Source organism: Schistocerca nitens, chromosome 1, assembly GCF_023898315.1.
Source record: "Schistocerca nitens isolate TAMUIC-IGC-003100 chromosome 1, iqSchNite1.1, whole genome shotgun sequence".
Taxonomy (NCBI): domain Eukaryota; kingdom Metazoa; phylum Arthropoda; class Insecta; order Orthoptera; family Acrididae; genus Schistocerca; species Schistocerca nitens.
In genome coordinates, this window is record NC_064614.1 from 564,609,295 (window position 1) to 564,630,369 (window position 21,075).

General features: G+C 44.2%; 1 non-coding gene across 1 annotated transcript; it reads left to right on the forward strand.

Moving 5' to 3' along the window:
- Positions 1–358: 358 nt before the first annotated feature.
- LOC126205279 (U6 spliceosomal RNA) lies at positions 359–463 on the forward strand. Its single transcript, XR_007540558.1, has one exon. It is a non-coding gene; the product is annotated as a U6 spliceosomal RNA (small nuclear RNA).
- The last annotated feature ends 20,612 nt before the right edge of the window (positions 464–21,075 follow it).

Below are 21,075 nucleotides of genomic sequence, written 5' to 3' on the forward strand. Positions count from 1 at the left end.
AAGGGATACATCCCAGCAGGGGCACTATGCACTCTGCCCTGAGTGTGTGATATGGATGGGTAGCGCAGTGGTGTAGTAGTTATGATACTGAACCGTTGCGTGAGGGCTCGTGAGTTCAAAACTCACCTCGACTGTAAAATTTTGTACTCGCTTCGGCGGTACATATCCTAAAATTGGAACGATACAGAGCCGGCCGCGGTGGTCTCGCGGTTCTAGGCGCGCAGTCCGGAATCGCGCGACTGCTACGGTCGCAGGTTCGAATCCTGCCTCGGGCATGGGTGTGTGTGATGTCCTTAGGTTAGTTAGGTTTAAGTAGTTCTACGTTGTAGGGGACTTATGACCTAAGATGTTGAGTTCCATAGTGCTCAGAGCCATTTGAACCATTTTTTGAACGATACAGAGAAGATTAGCATGGCCCCTGCGCAAGGATGACACGCAAAATCGTGAAGCGTTCCACATTTTATAAAAGCCGGCGCGGTAGCTCAGCGTGTTCGGTCAGAGGGTTTAGCTACCCTCTGTAATAAAAAACTGAGTGAACGGATCAACGAACAACCTCAACGAGTGTCATCGGACGTCCACCAAGAGCAAAGTCAACGAACAATATAGAACAAAATGAGATTAAAAAAAAAAAGATGCCATGTAAGCACGAGATCCCGGGTTCGAGTCCCGGTCGGGGCACACATTTTCAACATGTCCCCAGTGATGTATATCAACGCATGTTTGGAGCTAGGGTGTCGATTTAATTATCATCTGATTGTTTCCCTACTTATGACCTTTTTCTTTATTTACCTTGCCCTAATTACAGCGTGCTTTAACATAGAAGGAGCAGTCAGACGAAAACGAGACAGGAAGAAAATACTAAGTAAATTGTTCATTATTTCAAAGCAGTCACCGTAACTGTTAACACCTCCCTCTCTGAGACAAGAAGGTCAATACCTTCATGGAAAAATGTTTGTGGTTACCGACAGAACCGTGATTGTACCCAGGCGTGCATATCGACGGCCACGAATGTCTTTCTTCAGGGCTCCAAAAATATGGAAATCTCATGGGGTGACATCTGGACTGAGTGGAGGACGTGTAAGGGGTTCCCAGCGAAACTTGAGCAGCGTACTCGAAACAATAGCCACGCCAGCTGCTGGAAAGTCGTGGTGAGTTTTTCTTTGACTGCAAGGGCTCGCTACTCATTAACTTTCTGCGACACGGCGCCACAATTAAGGCACAGCGGTACGTGGACGGTTTGCAAAATTTGAAGCCAACCATCAAGTGCAAACGCTCAGGAATGTTGACAGGCTGCGCCATTTTGTGTGCAGGATAGTGCCCTCCCACGTGCTGCGAAAGGGTGTTGCGATAAGTCTATTAACAGTTACGGCGATTACTTTTGAAATAACAAACAGTTTACTTCCTTTTTTTACATCTGTCTCACTTTCGTTTTACTGACGCTTATAGTAATAACTATTATTATAATTTCTATCACACAACTTACTTAGAGGTTTGGACAACATGGTTATGGCTTAACGGCGATTAATATAAATTAACTTAGTATTAGGAAAGCAGTCTTAATTGCTTTTTTCATTTATTTAGTGCCAATCGGTTTCATCCCATCGCAGGGGCCATCTTCAGGGCGAACGTCGACCAAGGTGTGGCAGAAGACGTGACGCCACCAGCAATCGACCAGTGATATATATTCGCCCTGCAATGGGCTGAAACCGGTCGGCACTATATACGGGGGTGAGTCAAATGAAAACCTTAAATTTGTAATAACAAATTGAAATTTCGCGCCGCTATCCTGTAAGTTGGCAAGCGTGTTGCAAACAACGTGCAGAATGGGCTGTAGGTGGCAGCATAGTGTAGATGCACACATACCGTCGCAGTATCAGTATAAAGATGGCCGCCCCACATGCGACTTGCACCAGGGAAGAACAGCGTTCTGTTATTCAGTTTTTGCGTAGTGAAGGTTTTTGCCTATTGAAACCTATTACCTATTGAAATTCATCGATGAATGAAGGTTCAGTACGGTGATGCATGTTTGTCACAGCAGCAAGTCTACGAATGGAGTAGGAAGTTCGCAAAGAGTGTGACTTCAGTGGAAGATGCTCCTCGTCCAGATCAGGCACAATGAGTTGTGACTCCACAGAACATTGCAGCAGTTGAAGCCACAGTGAAGGAAAGCCGCCGAGTGACACTGAATGACATTGCAGCATGTTTACAGATTAGTCATGGGTCAGCACACCACATTGTGCATGACGTGCTCCAGTTTCACAAAGTGTCTGCAAGATGGGTGACACGGCAGCTGACTCCTGAAATGAGAGAACGACGCGTTGATGCTTGTGAAGAATTTCTTCGGCGCTTTGAACGAGAAGGTGATGGCTTCCTTGAAAGAATCGTTACTGGGAACGAAACCTGGGTTCACTTCCACCAACCAGAAACGAAGAGAGCGAGCAAGGAATGGCGCCATTCCTCTTCACCAAAGCCAATGAAGTTTCGAACAGAACAATCAGCAGTGAAGGTTATGCTGACTCTCTTTTGGGACTAAAAAGGCGTCATTTTGGAACATTACATGCCTAGGGGGACCACTGTCACCAGTGCATGATACACAGATCCCCTAAAAAAACATCTGCGGCCTGCAATCAAATCAAAGCGACGTGGATTGCTGTCAGCAGCTGTCCTTTTGCAACATGACAATGCAAGGCCCCACACTGCCCGTGCAACAGTTGCAACAATCACAGACCTGCATTTTGAGTGTCTTCCTCATCCACCATACTCACCAGACCTTGCCCCCAAGTGATTTTCATATGTTTGGACCACTCAAAGACGCAATGGGAGGAAAGAAGTTCCGTTCTGATGAAGACGTACGCCGCGCGGTGCATGAGTGGCTGCGCGGACTACCAAAAGAATTTTTTTCTAAAGGAATTTATGCACTTTGTAAGAGCTGGAGGACTTGCATTGAGCGTGGGGGAGATTATGTTGAAAAGTGATATAGCTTTGTACCACTTCTGCACAATAAATAATATTTTAAAAAATGTTTAAGGTTTTAATTTGACTCACCCTCGTAAATGAAAAACGCGATTAAGACTGTTTTCTTAATACTAACACAAATTACTATTATCGCTACACGATAAGTTGATCGCACGAGTTATATCATTTCCTGAAAAGAGTACTGTACGAACCACCATCTATTAAAGATGTTAGTAATTAACTGACAATTTTTTAAAAAAATTTCTTTCACATTGCATTTACAGTCACACTGGGCACTCGGAAACATGAAGATCACTTCAGCAAAAGAGAATTTTATTGCAATTAAGACTGCTGACAGTCTGAGCTCTCCCACATCACGTCTGAGCAAACCGATGGAATGCGTGGGAAGTGAATCACGTGCTGTCCGCAGAGACGCAATCTCAGTGGCGAACGGGAGGCAGACGCGCTCTCTCGGCTTGACTTCCAGGCCCGCAGGATGTACTACTCCTTCTCCCCCCTCCTGGCATATTTTTGGACCTCGGTCCATCTGAGAACTGACACAAAAGCTGCCCTGAATGGTTAGCGACTACCATACCACCCCTACTACGCACTCCTTTTGTTCCATACACAAGAACACGGTACACTTTTACCTACCCAGTTCTATGGTTTATTTTAAAAATACTGTGGGCACCTTTGTTCTTTAGCATACTGACAGTTTCTCATTACTTGGTCCACTAATCGCTAATACAATCCGGTGTGTACGAGAATTTCAGTTTGTGCATCGGTCCTCGACAATTAAGAAGCAGGTATTTTGACCTTATTTTGACCTGACGTCGATAATCAATCACCATCTACGATCGTAGTAGCTATATCTGGTTTTGGGGAAAATAGAGTAGAAACTGCGATTGACGACCAGCTTCTACACAATAAAAATGGAAGGCGGAACAAGGACATCCTTAAAAGGATTATTAAATCACTGTGTTTTCTGGGGAAACGATTGTCATCCTTTTGAGGACACGATGAAAGAACAAATTCTGTTAAAATGGGAAATCATGTGGAATTGTTGACGTACACTGCAGAGTATGATCTTCATTTAGCGGAGGACATATAGGCTCCTCCACTGTGTTTAAAGGAATATCTATGTTGTTTTGTTGTTGTGGTCTTCAGTCCTGAGACTGGTTTGATGCAGCTCTCCATGTTACTCTATCCTGTGCAAGCTTCTTCATCTCCCAGTACCTACTGCAACCTACATCCTTCTGAATCTGCTTAGTGTATTCATCCCTTGGTCTCCCTCTACGATTTTTACCCTCCACGCTGCCCTCCAGTCCTAAATTTGCGATCCCTTGATGCCTCAAAACATGTCCTGCCAACCGATCCCTTCTTCTGGTCAAGCGAATGCAAAATAAAGCCGCTGGCTCGATCGTTTTGTCAGCTACAAAGCGGGAAATTATGGGTGTTCCTTTTGTAGCCGTCATGGTTGACGAAACTTAAGATGTGGTAAATACAGTACAGTTTTCTATTGTCCTGCGTTGGTTAAATGAAGAAGAGATGAAGGAAAGATTATTAGGGTTCTGTTATATGTGAAAATCACGCCTAGGCTGTTTAAAAACTTATCCGGCACTTCTTATCAGAATTCGGATGTAACGGAAAATTTGACGGTGTGGTGACCATGGCGGCAAATCTGAATGGGGTTCAACCATCAATCAAAGACATACATCTCGAAGCCATATTTTTTCACTGTTATGCCCACGTACTAAAACCTGTTTTGTCACAAAGCAGCAGCCAAATACCGCAGAGCAGCTTTTATTCGCTTTTAAGATGTTAAATTTTTAAATAAATTTTTGCTACGTGATCTACCATACGCCTCTCCAGGGTTATGGAAGTACTCATCAAGATTGGCGAACACTATGTGTAGATGCAAAACTAAATTTGTGACGTTCTTAATGCCGTGATAGAACATCCACAAGAAATGTATTGGATATTTTAGCACAAATTAATAGCTATTTGCTAATTTTAGAACATTTCAAATTTGTTTTTGTTGAAAACATTCCACAGAATATTTGCTTTCACCAGTGTGGTGTACAACATCCTTCGGAACCAAGCAGAGAAAGTAATATAAATTGATATTAATTCTAATTCTTTTAATATCTATTCTTTCAGTTTCAACTATAACCTGCTGTAATTTAAATCTTTAATATTTATTGCTTCAGTTTAAAATACTACCAGTTGTGAGTGTTATTGAGATGAGCCTGTTCCTTGATCTACTATTGTTTACTTAAAATTATAATATTAACGTTATTAGTGAATTAATATTATAATAACAGTATATAATTAATAATGTAATATTCAGTGCTTTGGGTGTCTGAATGGTCACCACATACCAATTATGATAACCTTTTCTTTTATTCTGTTTGTAAAAGGTTTTCAATCTTTTAATTTTCTGAAACAATTATTCCATCTTTCTTTAAGTAGAGTGGGTGTATTATATTTTCAAGTATTATTAACATTTTTAAATATGTAATACTTGAGAGGGATGCTGACGCCACTTGTGTCGAGTCCAATAACTTGGAGCTTTCATAGATTATTGTATGATGCTGTGAAACCAATGTTTACTTACTCAGCGTCACTAACCATAACAATAATACTGATAGGCGAGCTCAGGAGTGGATGGTCAGAAGAAAGAACGATGAAATGGACAGAGACAGGGGGAAGACATGGACAGAGAAAGGGAGGAGAAGGAGATGGCCAGAGAGTGGCAGGAGGAAAAGGACAGGGAAAGGGAAGTGGAGGAGACTTAGAGAGAGGGAAGAAGATGGAAAGAGAAAGGAGAGAGAGGAGATGGATAGAGAGAGGGAGTAGGAGGAGAAGGAGTGAGAAGAGGAAATGGACAGAAAAAGGGAGGAGATGGAGAGAGAGGGGGGAGGAAAGGAGATGGATAGAGACAGGAAAGAAGAGGAGACGAGCAGAGAGGGAGAGAAGGAGGATATGGACAAAGAGAGAGGAGTGGAGAATACCGACAAAGAGAGGGGAGGAGAAGATTGACATAAAGTGGAGAATGAGGAGGGAGGAGATGAACAGAGGGATAAGGAGCTGGAGAGAGGGGGAGAAGCAGATGGACAGAGAGAGGAGGGAGGTTGAGATGGATAGAGAGGGGGAGTAGTAGGAGATGGTCAGAGGGAGAGGGAAGGAGGAGCTGGATTAATAGACATTGGAGTAGACACTCAGGCAACGTTGGTGTTAAGAATATGTTGTCGTTGTTGTGGTCTTCAGCCCAGAGACTGGTTTGATGCAGCTCTCCATGCTACTCTATCCTGTGCAAGCTTCTTCATCTCCCAGTACTTGCTGCAACCTACATCCTTCTAAATCTGCTTAGTGTATTCATCTCTTGGTCCCCCTTTACGATTTTTACCCTCCACACTGCCCTCCAATACTAAATTTGTGATCCCTTGATGCCTCAGAACATGTCCTACCAACCGGTCCCTTCTTTTTGTCAAGTTGTGCCACAAAATCCTCTTCTCCCCAATTCTGTTCAATACCTCCTCACTAGTTATGTGATCTACCCATCTAATCTTCAGCATTCTTCTGTAGCACCACATTTCGAAAGCTTCTATTCTCTTCTTGTCCAAACTATTTATCGCCATGTTTCACTTCCATTCGTGGCTACACTCCATACAAATACTTTCAGAAACTACTCCCTGACACTTAAATCTATACTAGACGTTAAAAAATTTCTCTTCTTCAGAAACTCTTACCTTGCCATTGCAAGTCTACATTTTATATCCTCTCTACTTCGACCATCATTAGTTATTTTGCTCCCCAAATAGCAAAACTCCTTTACTACTTTAAGTGTCTCATTTCCTAATCTAATTCCCCCAGCATCACCCGACTTAATTCGACTACATTCCATTATCCTCGTTTTGCTTTTGTTGATGTTCATCTTATTCCCTCCTTTCAAGACACTGTCCATTCCGTTGAACTGCTCTTCCAAGTTCTTTGCCGTCTCTGACAGAATTACAATGTTATCGGCGAACCTCAAAGTTTTTATTTCTTCGTCATGGATTTTAATACCTACTCCGAATTTTTCTTTTGTTAAGCAATATAAGTGCAGATATTCTTATGAGACACTGACGTCGGCATAGATTAAAGTACCAATGACGACGACGTCTGTACTTATACCCCTAAAACATGTGTAACGGTGTGTGTGTGAGATATGGGTAGAGTGGAGAGGCCGCAGCCAAAAAGCTGGTTACTTACTAAAATTTCAGGTAGCGTCCCAGTCGGACCTGCCTGTTTAGGGTGTCTACTACTGCTCCGCACGATGTACCTGTTATTGGTTGGTGTGTTCGGAACTTGTGAAACAAATTCTCCTGGCAGCTGAAGCGACACAGACGGCGCGGCGCGACGCGACAGGGCCGGTGCAATTACAGAGGGACGTGCGAGCGGCGGGCCGCGGTGTGTCAGCGCGCCGGTGCACGCGCCGCAGCTTCCGGCAGCTATTAGCGCCGCCCACGCCGACGCCCACGGCCTGCTAATCGCTGCCGGCGGTCGCCTGCAGCCTGCTGGCGATGCGAGGCGCCGGGAGCTCCGCGCTAGCAGAACGCCGCCCCACGGGCAGCGGGAACTCGTCGTGAACAGGGGCTGTACCGTAACTACACTACTGTTCATTAAAATTGCTACAGTAAGAAGAAATGCAGATGATAAACGGGTATTCATTGGACAAGTATATTGTACTAGAACTGACATGTGATTACATTCTCATGCTGTTTGGGTGCATAGATCCTGAGAAATCAGTACCCAGAACAACCACCTCTGGCCGTAATAACGGCCTTGATGCGCCTGGGAATTGAGTCAAACAGAGCTTGGATGGCGTGTACAGGTACAGCTGCCCATGCAGCTTCAACTCGATACCACAGTTCATCAACAGTAGTGACTGGCGCATTGTGACGAGCCAGTTGCTCGGCCACCATTGAACAGACGTTTTCAATTGGTGAGAGATCTGGAGAATGTGCTGGCCAGGGCAACAGTCGAACATTTTCTGTATCCAGAAAGGCCCGTACAGGATCTGCAACACGCGGTTGTGCATTCTCTTGCTGAAATGTAGGCTTTCGCAGGGATCGAATGAAGGGTAGAGCTATGAGTCGTAACACATCTGAAATTTAAAGTCCACTGTTCAGAGTGCCATCAATGCGAACAAGAGGTGACCGAGACGTGTCACCAATGGCACCCCATACCGTCACGCCGGGTGATACGCCAGTATGGCGATGACGAACATACGCTTCCAGTGTGCGTTCACCGAGATGTCGCCAAACACGGATGCGACCATCATGATGCTGTAAACAGAAACTGGATTCATGCGAAAAAATGACGTTTTCCCATTCGTGCACCCAGATTCGTCGTTGAGTACACCATCCCAAGCGCTCCTGTCTGCGATGCAGCGTCAAGGGTAACCGTAGCCATGGCCTCCGAGCTGATAGTCCATGCTGTTCCAAAAGTCGTCGGACTGTTCGTGCAGATGGTTGTTGTCTTGCAAACGTCCCCATCTGTTAACTCAGGGATCGAGACGTGGCTGCACGATCCGTTACAGCCATGTGGATGAGGTGCCTGTCATCTCGACTGCTAGTGATACGAGACCGTTGGGATCCAGAACCCACCGATTCCATATTCTGCTAACAGTCATTGGATCTCGACCAACGCGAGCAGCAGTGTCGCGATACGATAAACCGCAATCGCGATATTCTACAATCCGACCTTTATCAAAGTAGGAAACGTGATGGTACGCATTTCTCCTCCTTACACGAGGCATCACAACAACGTTTCACCAGGTAACGCCGGTCAACAGCTGTTTGTGTATGAGAAATCGGTTGGAAACTTTCCTCATGTCAGCACTGTCAGCACGTTGTATGTGTCGCCACCGGCGCCAACCTTGTGTGAATGCTCTGAAAAGCTAATCATTTGCATATCACAGCATCTTCTTCCTGTCAGTTAAATTTCGCGTCTGTAGCACGTCATATTCGTGATGTAGCAATTTTAATGGCCAGTAGTGTAATAGCAAAAAGCATCTGTATTTTTCTTCGAGTCTTCCGTCCTCCGACTGGTTTGTTGCGGCCCGCGACGAATTCCTCGCCTGTGTCAACCTCTTCAGCTCAGAGTAGCACTTGCAGCCTACGTCCTGAATTATTTGCTGTATATGTTCTAGTCTCTTGTCTTCCTTTACAGTTTTTACCCTCTACAGCTTCCTTTTGTCCATTGGAAGTTATTCCCTGATGTCTTAACAAACTTTCAGTCATCCTGTTCCTTCTTCTTGTCAGCCTTTCCTGCATATTCCTTTTCTCACTGATTTTCGAGATAGCCTCCTCATTTCTTACCTTATCAGTCCTCCTGTAGCAACACGTCTCAAATGCTTCGATTCCCTTTTTTCCGGTTTTCCCATAGTCCATATTTCACTACCACACGATCCTGTCCTCAAAAACGTACATTTTTGGAAATTTCTTCGTGTAATTAATGCCTATGTTTGATACTAGCTAACTTTTCTTGGCTAGCGATGCCCTTTCTTCCACTTCTTGCCTGCTTTTTATGTCCTCCTTTCTCCGCCCGTCATGGCTGCCCACCTAGCAGAATTCCTTAACTTCGCCTGCTTCACGATACCCATTTCTGGTATTAAGTTTCTCGCTGCTTTCTTTTCTGCTACTTCTCACTGCTTCCTTCTATTTACTCTCAGTCCATATTCTGTATTCATCAGACTCTTCTTTCCATTCAGCAGCTACTCTAATTATTCTTCACTTTCACTGAGGATAGCAACGTCATCAGCGACTCGTATCATTGATATCGTTTCACCTTGAATTTTACTCTCACTCTTGAATCTTTTTCCCATTTCCGCCATTGCTTCTTCGGTGTATAAACTGAACAGCATGGGCTAAAGACTACATCCCTGTATTACACCGTATTTAATTCGCAGACTTCATTCTTAGTCGTTCACTCTTATTATTCCCTCATGCTTCTTGTACATATTGTATATCACCCGTCTTTCGCTATAGCTTACTCCTATTTTTCTCAGAATATCGCTTAATTTTCATCATTTTACATTTTCTAACGCTTTTCCAGGACGCCAAATCCTTTGAACGTCTCCTGATTTCTTTTTCAGTTGGCTTTCGTTATCAACAGCAGTGTTAGAACTGTCTTTCTGGTGCCTTTATCTTTACTTAAGCCTAACTGATGGTCACCTAACACATCCTCAATTTTCTTTACCTTCCTTCTGTATTTCAGTCTTATCAGCAACTTGGAAGCATGAGCTGTTAAGATGACTGTGAGCATTTGTTGGCTCTTTTGGTTTCCGGAATTGTGTGTATAATGTTCTCCGTGATGTTTGATGGTATATCGCAAGTCTCGCACATTCTACATACCAACATGAATAGTTGTTTTGCTGCCACTTTCCACAAATGGGTCTGACCACTATGCTACTTAACTTCTGAGGTCAAGTGTCGCCTAGAACTTAGAACTAATTAAACCTAACTAACCTAAGGACATCACACACATCCATGCACGAGGCAGGATTCGAACCTGCGACCGTAGAGCTCACGCGGTTCCTGTCTGAAGCGCCTAGAATCATTCTAGAAATTCCTGTGGAATCTATTATCTATCACTTCTTCCTTATTTGATCTCAAGTCTTCCAAGGCTCTTTTAAATTCTGATTGTAATACTGTATCACCAAAGTCTCCCCTGTCGACTACCATTTCTTCTTCTGTCTCGTCCTCCCACTCACAGGGGCCTTCAGTGTACTCTTTCCGCATATTCACTCTCTGCCGGCCGGAGTGGCCGTGCGGTTCTGGGCGCTACAGTCTGGAACCGAGCGACCGCTACGGTCGCAGATTCGAATCCTGTCTCGGGCATGGATGTGTGTGATGTCCTTAGGTTAATTAGTTTCGATTAGTACTAAGTTCTAGGTGACTGATGACCTCAGAAGTTAAGTCGCATAGTGCTCAGAGCCATTTTATTCACTCTCTTCTTAGCACTTGACAGTGGACTTCCCATTGCACTCTTTATTTTAGCGTCCTTGCTTCTGATCTTACGGAAGGCTGTTTTGACCTTTTATAGGATGACTCAGCTCTTCCGAAACTCATTTCTTTTTCGATTTTTTCCAATTTTTCATGTTGCCATTTCGCCTTAGCTTCCCTGCACTTCGATTTATTTCATTCCTAGATGATTTCTAATCCCGTGTTCCTGAATTTCCCTGTAAATGTTTGTGTTTCCTTTTTTCGTCGATATATTGAAGTATTTCTTCTGTTACCGATGGTTTCTTTGTACCTATGTTTTCCCTTCTCACTTCTGCGGGTGCCCTTTTTTGAGATATCCATTATCCTTCAAGTGAAGTGTCTGCTGAGCTTTTCTGTATTGCAGTATTGATAGCCTCAGAGAATTCAAGCGTATCTTTTCAATCCCCACTCCTCTGCACACTGATTCTTCCCGACTAGTCTCAAACTTAAGCCTACCCTTCATCACTACGAAATGGTCTGACTCAATATCTGCTCCTGGGTAAGCCTTACTATTCAATATCTGCTTTCTGTATCTCTGCCTGACGATAATGTAATGTAACTGAAATCTTCTCTTACCTCCTGTCCTTTTCCAAGCGCACCTCCTCCTTTTGTGATTCTTGAACACGGTATTCCCTATTACTAGCTGAAATTTATTGCAGAACTCTATTAGTCTTTCTCCTCCCTCATTCCTACTGTGAAGCCCATATTCTCCCGTAACTCTTTCTTCTGATCCTTCCCCTACAACCGACTTACAATTCCCCTTGATTATAGATTTTCGGTTCCCTTTACGTACTGAATTATCCGTTGAATATCCTTATATATTTTCTCTATTTCTTCATCTTCCAACTGCGTCGTTGGTAAGTATATCTTACAAGCTGCCGCTTGCTTTAATCATAAATATATATCTGTTTGATGCTAAATGTTATTATTTTTACATAAAGAAAAATATTTATACATATAGAAAAGTGTTCTCAATAGCCTTCAAATTGTGAGCTGCACCCGGCACTTTCGTTGCCTACGTCTATAGTCAGTTTCAGAACTCAAATTAATAATGAGATTATTTAATTTAGTAAAATTGAACCTTAAGTTGCTGGTGTACCCATGTACCACCACAAAAAAATAAACAATGAATTGTTGAGGGAGTATGAATGCCAACAGTGACGTATTTAAGTTTACAAAATAATGAGAGGTTTTATTAATGCTTTTGTAACTACAACTAGCTGATAAATCTTACACAAAAATTACAAACACAAGTCAGAAAAGGAAGGGTATTTGATTGGCAGATCATACATTGGGTGGAATCTATACAAATTCTCCCCTGAATTAATCTCTTTTACAGTGCAATTTGACTTTGTTTAGATGAATCCACAGTGAGGCCCAGTTCAATTCAAATGGAACCAACTACAACCAAATATACGTCAAACTATGGTTCACATGAGAATGTGGATCTGTGAATATCATTTATCAACCCTACGTCGGTGGAGCAATGCTTTACCCTTTCACCTTTATTCAGACGGCAACAGAAACAGACGCGTCGTGGACGGCAGCTGTAATGTTTTGAGGCATCTATGAAAATTTGCGAACTACGGGGTCAGCAGTTCTGATTATCAGAACGCGGGAAACTTCCCTATCAGAGTCCTGAAATCACAGCAGATTTCAGTGTGAGGTGCATCCATTCGCTGCTCTGGCCAAACCGGTTTGAGTCACCGGCACGACGGTTACGTGCTGGAATTGTCAAACGCCAGATGGGCGACTCACTTTCGTGACACAAGATATAGACCACAAGTCTCACCCACTATAGAAAGATCTGAAGCTCTGCACTAGGGGAGGACCAGAAGACAAAGAAGTCAAAGAATCACAACCACTTTCCACCAAGCCTCCATAGGAAGCCGAATTAGCAAAAATGATAACGCCCCCACAATGCACAAACGAATCGAACTATCTTGTACTCATTGAATCTCCCCTCTTGACTGTTCTGTTGGTCTGGTAGCCAATCCAGACAGAGCACCGGGGTTCCCACGCTGGAGGAACAAACCTCCACTTTGCATATACTGAATGGAGCCAATCAGCAACTCAAAATCTCTCTTGTATGAAAAAAGAAGAGGAGTCGTTCTCATGGTAAGAATGGTCATGTTTGGGCAAAAGAAACATCTCCCTAGACAAGAGATCTGAGATTTCCAGGCAGCTGTTAAGCTTCCCAGACAGTCGTGCCCGTGAAATGTATTTTTTTATTTCACTTTCTAAAAGAACCTGGCGACTTTCTGGCATCAGAGGAGTAACTGTCTTGCCTCCACTAAACACATTCGCCAGCCTCTCTGTCTGTATCATTTCAGCTTCTGACAAGAGAATGCATGGAGTTTTATGACCTTCCCACTGTTTACATTAAGGCTTAGTTTACAGCAGTCTCTCTTAAATTGCTTTCTCCACTCACTTTCCGCCAACTGACCCGCTTCGCAACGGACTGCTGCCTGGCCCAGGTAAAATGTTTTAGAAGCTGTGCCTTCCTGTGAAAAGTGGAAAGAGGAGAGTGCTATGCTCAGAAATACCTCTGGAGTTACGATTCACTGAGTGCTGCTTCTGAGAATCACTCACACAGCCTGGTCGCTGCACTCTTAACTTGTGGCCCCCAAACTGTCTCTCTCCCTGTTCATTTTTTCCTCCACTAGAGCCGCTTGGGTCACGTGACTAGGGCCGTCGGGTAGACCGTTCGCCGGGTGTAAGTCTTTCGATTTGACGGAGCCTTGGTTTGTTCCTTTTTAGGTTTTCTAGCTTCTGCTCGACGTTCAAATTTCAGACCTTCCACTCCCCAACTTGTAGAACCTTATCCTTTCGTTGATTATTCACTCTTTTTCTCATGGTCGTCTCCCCCTGCGCTGTTCCCTCCCAGAGATCCGAATGGAGAATTAGTCTGGAATCTTTCGCCAGTGGAGACATCATCATAACTACATTATGTGTCTTTAATTCAGTGGTTTCCATTGCCTTATGCACATTCATGCTGTTGATAATTGCTGATTCTTCCGCAGTTCCCCACCCCAAGGCAAGAAAGTGCGCTGAACCTCAATCCACTCCTCTGCCCTCTTTGACAAGGTCGTTGCCAGAATGGGGGTGACATCTTATGCTGGAAGTCTTGGTCGCCATTGCTGAGAATTTTTATTGAAAGTTTAAGCAGTGGCAGGGTTCGAACCCGGACGAAGACGTTTCGACTACTATTCTAAGATGCTACCTTTAGACCATTGGTGAAAATGTACAAGAAGTGAAGGAAAAACATTCCAGTAAAGAAGGGCCTTTGAACGAGAATATTGTGAGATAACTGGAAATGTTTAGTATGAAATACTGTCCAGTTCTCATTTAATTGGTCTCAGATTTCACCTATGGACCGTGGTTGCCAATGGGATAGAAGCACAGCCCTATTCAGCTGCAGATATTGGACGACGTTTGCCATCCCAATACGGTCCAAGATGGGTAGATCGAGCACAGTCACTACCTAGGTCACCAAAGAGATCTGACCTCAACCCTCTGGGTTTTCCATCTGGAGCCAGTGTACAGCACTCATGAGAAGCCATACGCTGAAGTACCGGTGTAGCAAAGTGTATAGTGAACCCTTGGGCAAGTACTTAACCATAAAGTTCACACTTCAAATACATGTTTACTAACTACACGGTCCAGTCACATTAACGTGACTACCGTCTATGTACGAGGTCAACGTGCAATAACCACTCACAGACGGCAGGTGGCAGCACTGACAGTGGAAAGTATACAACGTGTGTCCGGGAGGGGGGGGGGGGGGAGGAGCTGAAAACTGTGCAGTTGTTGTCGTAATGTACAAATGGAGCGATATATCTGGCGTCCAAAAGTGCATGACCATTGTCTTTCGAACCATTTGAAAACTATTCACATGTCGCCGTGGTTAATGCATACTGTCCGTGGCAAAACAGCGCTATTACGAATCAAGACACAGTGGAATTAAAGACATTATCTGCCAGTGGGCAATGATTTATATCAGTGAGGCAAGTTGAAAATTTGTGCCACACTCGGATTCGAAGTAGGGTATCTTGCTTACTAGGCTGCCAGCGGCCTTCTCAAAGAGGGCGGAGGAGCGGATAGAGGTAGCAGGCGTACTTGCTAATATACTTCAGCAGTAAACATCAGATTCTTACGTAACATTCGCTGTGATGTTATGACAGACATTGAAGTAGAAGTAGTCCAACACTGAACCGAGATAGGTGGCGCAGTGGTAAGGCACTTGACTATGATTGGAGAAGACGGCGCTTCAAATCCCTGTCCAGCCATCCAGATGCAGTTTTTCCATAATTACCCTGCATCGCTTACGGGTGTTGCCGGAACGGTCCCATTGAAAAGCCACGGCCAGTATCCTACCACATCCTTCACCAACCTGAGCTTCAGTTCAGTCCCTAATGACCTCGTCGTCGATGCGATGTTACACACTAATCTTCCTTCGCTCCTTTGTTCACGCCTTAACAACTCTAGTCTGAGACTGCAGAACCCTGTCCTCGAATGTCAGTATATGTGTAGCATTGAGATGCTTATTAACTGCGTACGGGAGGCCACACGTAGTTACAATATGTCCCCATCACTAAATTAGTCACTGATAGCAACTATGTTTAGATGAACTATAAATGTGGCATTAGTGTCAAAAACGTTCTCCAACACGTGACTTACGTGAAAAATAGTTTATGTAATCATAGAGTATTTGACGTGTGTCTCGCAGACTGACAGCATCTAACTAGAATGGATAATACCAAGAAATTAACTCCTCATTGAACTGCATTTAAGTTTTCACTAAGCCTTCAAAATGTCACGCTTAACTAGAATTCAACCCAAAATCCAAACTGCAAGGAATCCAAATTATTTTTGTTCTTCAAATTAATTAAAGTGCTTGAGTTAACTTTCTCCTATTTCGACAACAGACGCGAAATTCCAACTGCTTAATGCACCAGAATTTGCTTTCAGTCTAACCACTTGTCTCGTGAAAGTTCTTAATTGTTGGAATTGAACACCACAGCTGAAATTCATACGTTTTCAGAACGGTGCAACCGACTCGTTACTCAAACGAATTTGTGTCGATAGCGAGCCCCTCACCTTTCCCCCTCCCCTACGCCGCCTTATGTGCGGGGACTTACATTCACTGTACCCACTTCCCCAGTTCCATTACCCGTAACAGTCGTTCTGAATGGTTCAAATGGCTCTAAGCACTAAGGGACTTAACATCTGAGATCATCAGTCCCCTAGACTTAGAACTACTTAAACCTAACTAACCCAAGGACATCACACACATCCATGCCCGAGGCAGATTCGAGCCTGCGACCGTAGCAGCAGCGCGGTTCCGGACTGAAGTCCCTAGAACCACTCGGTCACAGCGGCAGGTGTAACAGTTTTCCTAAGTTACAAAGTGAAACTGTAATTTTTCTGTATTAAATTCTATGAATAAAATGCATCATTAGACAAGTATTTTTCCTGCGCATAGGATGATATCTCCAGCTTCGGTGTGTTATTTATACGCTAATGAAAAAAAGTCGCAACACGAAAAAATAATTAATTGAAAGTAATGAAATTTCTGGAATACATTTGTCGAGGTAGCATGTTAATCACATTGCAAGATAACAAGTTAATGTAAGATGTAACCCATTGCAAATGTGAAATGCTGGTACATTAATAGTCGGCGTCTTTTTTTTTTTTTTTTTTTTTTTTTTTTTTTCATCAGTCTACTGACTGGTTTGATGCGGCCCGCCACGAATTCCTTTCCTGTGCTAACCTCTTCATCTCAGAGTAGCACTTGCAACCGACGTCCTCAATTATTTGCTTGACGTATTCCAATCTCTGTCTTCCTCTACAGTTTTTGCCTTTCTACAGCTCCCTCTAGTACCATGGAAGTCATTCCCTCATGTCTTAGCAGATGTCCTATCATCCTGTCCCCTCTCCTTATTAGTGTTTTCCACATATTCCTTTCCTCTCCGATTCTGCGTAGAACCTCCTCATTCCTTACCTTATCAGTCCACCTAATTTTCAACATTCGTCTATAGCACCACGTCTCAAATGCTTCGATTCTCTTCTGTTCCGGTTTTCCCACAGTCCATGTTTCACTACCATACAATGCTGTACTCCAGACGTACATCCTCAGAAATTTCTTCCTCAAATTAAGGCCGGTATTTGATATTAGTAGACTTATCTTGGCCAGAAATGCCTTTTTTGCCATAGCGAGTCTGCTTTTGATGTCCTCCTTGCTCCGTCCGTCATTGGTTATTTTACTGCCTAGGTAGCAGAATTCCTTAACTTCATTGACTTCGTGACCATCAATCCTGATGTTGAGTTTCTCGCTGTTCTCATTTCTACTACTTCTCATTACCTTCGTCTTTCTCCGATTTACTCTCAAACCATACTGTGTACTCATTAGACTGTTCATTCCGTTCAGCAGATCATTTAATTCTTCTTCACTTTCACTCAGGATATCAATGTCATCAGCGAATCGTATCATTGATATCGTTTCACCTTGTATTCTAATTCCACTCCTGAACCTTTCTTTTATTTCCATCATTGCTTCCTCGATGTACAGATTGAAGAGTAGGGGCGAAAGGCTACAGCCTTGTCTTACACCCTTCTTAATACGAGCACTTCGTTCTTGATCGTCCACTCTTATTATTCCCTCTTGGCTGTTGTACATATTGCATATGACCCGTCTCTCCCTAAGGCTTACCCCTACTTTTTTCAGAATCTCGAACAGCTTGCACCATTTTATATTGTCGAACGCTTTTTCCAGGTCGACAAATCCTATGAAAGTGATTTTTCTTTAGCCAAAATGTTGAATGCAATCCTGCACTGGATGTTGTGTGCTGTCCTTAGGTTAGTCAGGTCTAAGTTGTTCTAAGTTCTAGGGGACTGATGACCATAGATGTTAAGTCCCATAGTGCTCAGAGCCATTTGAACCATTTTGCAATCCTGCAAACGTGTACGTATTGTGTTGTGCAGGTGCCGGATGTCAGTTCGTGGAATGGCGTTCCCTGCCTGTTGCACTTGGTCGGTCAGTACATGGACGGTTAATGCTGTTTGTGATGTCACTGGAGTTGTGATGCGATAGTGTCCCACATGTGCTCGACTGGAGACAGAGCTGGTGATCGAGCAGGCCAAGGCGGACATGTCGACATTCTGTATGACATGTTGGGTTACAACAGTGGTATGTGGACCAACGCTAGCCTGTTGGAAAAAAGTCGCACCTCCTGGGATGCAACAGGGCGAATCACGGGATTAACGTGCAAATTTGCAGTCAGGATGCATGGTATAACCACGAGAGCGCTAAATGCTGTCATACGAAATCGCACCCCAGGCCATAGCTCCAGGTATAACCCCAGTGTGTCTGGACTGCAGACAGGTTGGCTGCAGGCCCTCAACTGTCCTGCACATGCAGTACGACGCGCGAGAGCCATGCGCCGAACACATGGTCTTCTCCCTTGGTAGTGTCACGTGGTCTTCCGGAGGTCTGCTTGCGACCGTACATTCAAGTGACCGCCACTGCCAGCTATCATGTACTGTGGCTACTTTCCTTCCAAGTCCTTCTGCAATATCGCTGAAGGAATATTCAGCTTCCCTTAGCCCTAATACGCGACCTCGTTCAAACTCAGTGCGGAATTGATAATTGCGTCTTTGTCACCTTAAAGGTATTCTTGACTAACATCAACTCACCACTTCCTACTTCAAAGGTAACTAACTCTCACGACTGTCACAGCGTGTTTTTAGAGCGAACCTGATTTATACGAATGGCGCGAAATTCCAATAGACACCATTCTTCAGCTGTAGAAACACGACTACCAACATTTTCTTATGTCGCACAACTCCTTCCTGGTGCTGCAATTATCAGGCTGATACCGATAATTGATTTGCGTCTTGGAAGTACTATATCAATATACAGATGAGACATCAGATATCATCTACTCTCTCACGTGCATTTACTTGTTATGAGATACCAGTGGAGTTATATGAAGACTTATGAGTACCCTAATTACTAATTATTATGAGTTTCTCCTACAATGTTAGCTTATCACATGCCCTGGAAACACTAACGCTACCACATATTGTTGTGTTCCATAGTTTGTCTTCATTTGCTGTAGGTGGAAATCAGCAACTAGTTCCAGTTAGAAGTTCTGTGCCCTTAACTGCTTTATGTGGTGTTCGGAAATTCCCGTTACAGACGTCTAAGTCTTGTAACGGCGAGTGGGACCCAAGGTCCGTAAACGTACCGTTTCCGTTCTACGACAGTTTCAGTTTAGACGTGTAACGCATCCACATCTGCTGAGAAAAGAGAAAAGTCTTAGTGTTGTTTGGCCTGGTATGCAATAAGGTAGACAGGATTGTGTGTACTATGTCAGAGGGTCACCTAATGTCACGTAACGTCTGGCTTGCAGTGAGACCCGTGTAGACACAGAGGACGATCTACTGGAACGAGTCCTGGCCGCTGCACTAGGAACTCGAGACACATCAGGTGGGATGGAATGTGTATCGAAACATGCTTCGTAGGTACAGTGTCTGTAACAACGTTAGTGGCCTCTACGTCGAGCTGCTGTTGTAGTGAATGAGTACAGTTCTGCACGTACAGTAAGCTAGGTTCCTTTTTGTTTCTGAATAATTTTTAAGTCTAAATACAAACAAATGTCCTTAAGTGGTAAATGGATGTTTCACTATGTTTCCTTCTGAATTGTACTGCTTCAAGCTTAATTCAATTTCTCAGGCAGAAATGGATGAGTTAACATTTGACTTGAAACCGTCGTAGAACGGAAACGGTACGTTTCCTGACGTGGCTTCCTACCAAAAAATTGTGTAGTCACTCCCCTCTACAAGTCCTAGAAGTTTGTAACGGGAATTTCTGAGCACCCTGTATAAATAGTCGTACAATGCAGGTTTGCAACTGAGCTGCTCCTCTCCTCGTTGACAACTGGGAGTTGACATATCATTTGTCAGTCTAACTGCATAAACTCGCATTAAATTTCACAGTAATTTCGCCAGTTATTTGTCTTTAGTATCTGTAAATGTTAAAGCAGAGGACACGCAAACTGAGTAAATGCTCCAGTTTTCTTTTAACGAGAGGTATGTTTTTGATGTGAGGGTGTCACTTTCGTCGTATGTGTATTTGATTCTTTTATTCTGTCCGCCTGCTTAGCAAGGCAGTCCGGCTTTCGCCGCCGTGCAGTGCGGACGTGTTGATGTTTCCGCCTGCGGAGCGCGCGCGCTCGCTGTTGTTTACATTTCAGCGGGTGACACTTACGTGTCGTTACGTGCACTAGAATCATTTTAGGAAATCCACATTACGATTCAACTTCTGCAACGACTACGCACGACCAAAGGCCTTGGAAGTGGAACGCTTCCTACGCGACGTTGCTAAGATCCCCGCTCCCGACATCTTGGGCATCCATTTGTCCATATTAAGCAGTACGGTGTACGTCAAAGTTGTCAATGAAGCTGTATGTGAAAGAATACTTCGTGACACCAACCATGGATTACGCTTTTGCCACGCCGACGGCAATGTCGGAGCGGTCACTGTCGACCATACAGCCTTGGGAATGCGCACCATACGAGTTTTCGAACTCCCGTTCGAGCTTCCTGCGGAAGACGTTATCGCGGCTTTCCGCCCCTATGGCACTGTACATGGCCACATTGCCGAACGCTGGGCGCAATTCCAAACGTACCCCTTTGGCTCTGAGCACTATGGGACTCAACATCGGTCATCAGTCCCCTAGAACTTAGAACTACTTAAACCTAACTAACCTAAGGACATCACACACATCCATGCCCGAGGCAGGATTCGAACCTGCGACCGTAGCAGTCGCGCAGACGTACCCCTTTCTTAACGGTGTACGGCAGATCACCACCGATCTCCATCGCCACGTGCCATCTTACCTGCACATTACCGGGTGCCGCGCGGTTGTCATATACGATGGCCAACCCAAGACCTGTCCTGGGTGCGGCAAAGAAGGCCACCTCAGATCTGAGTGTCTTCAGCGACGAATCACTAAATTGCCAGCCGCTACCGTGGCATCTCCGGCTCCGACGACGGTTTTACCGATCACCTACGCATCGGCGCTCT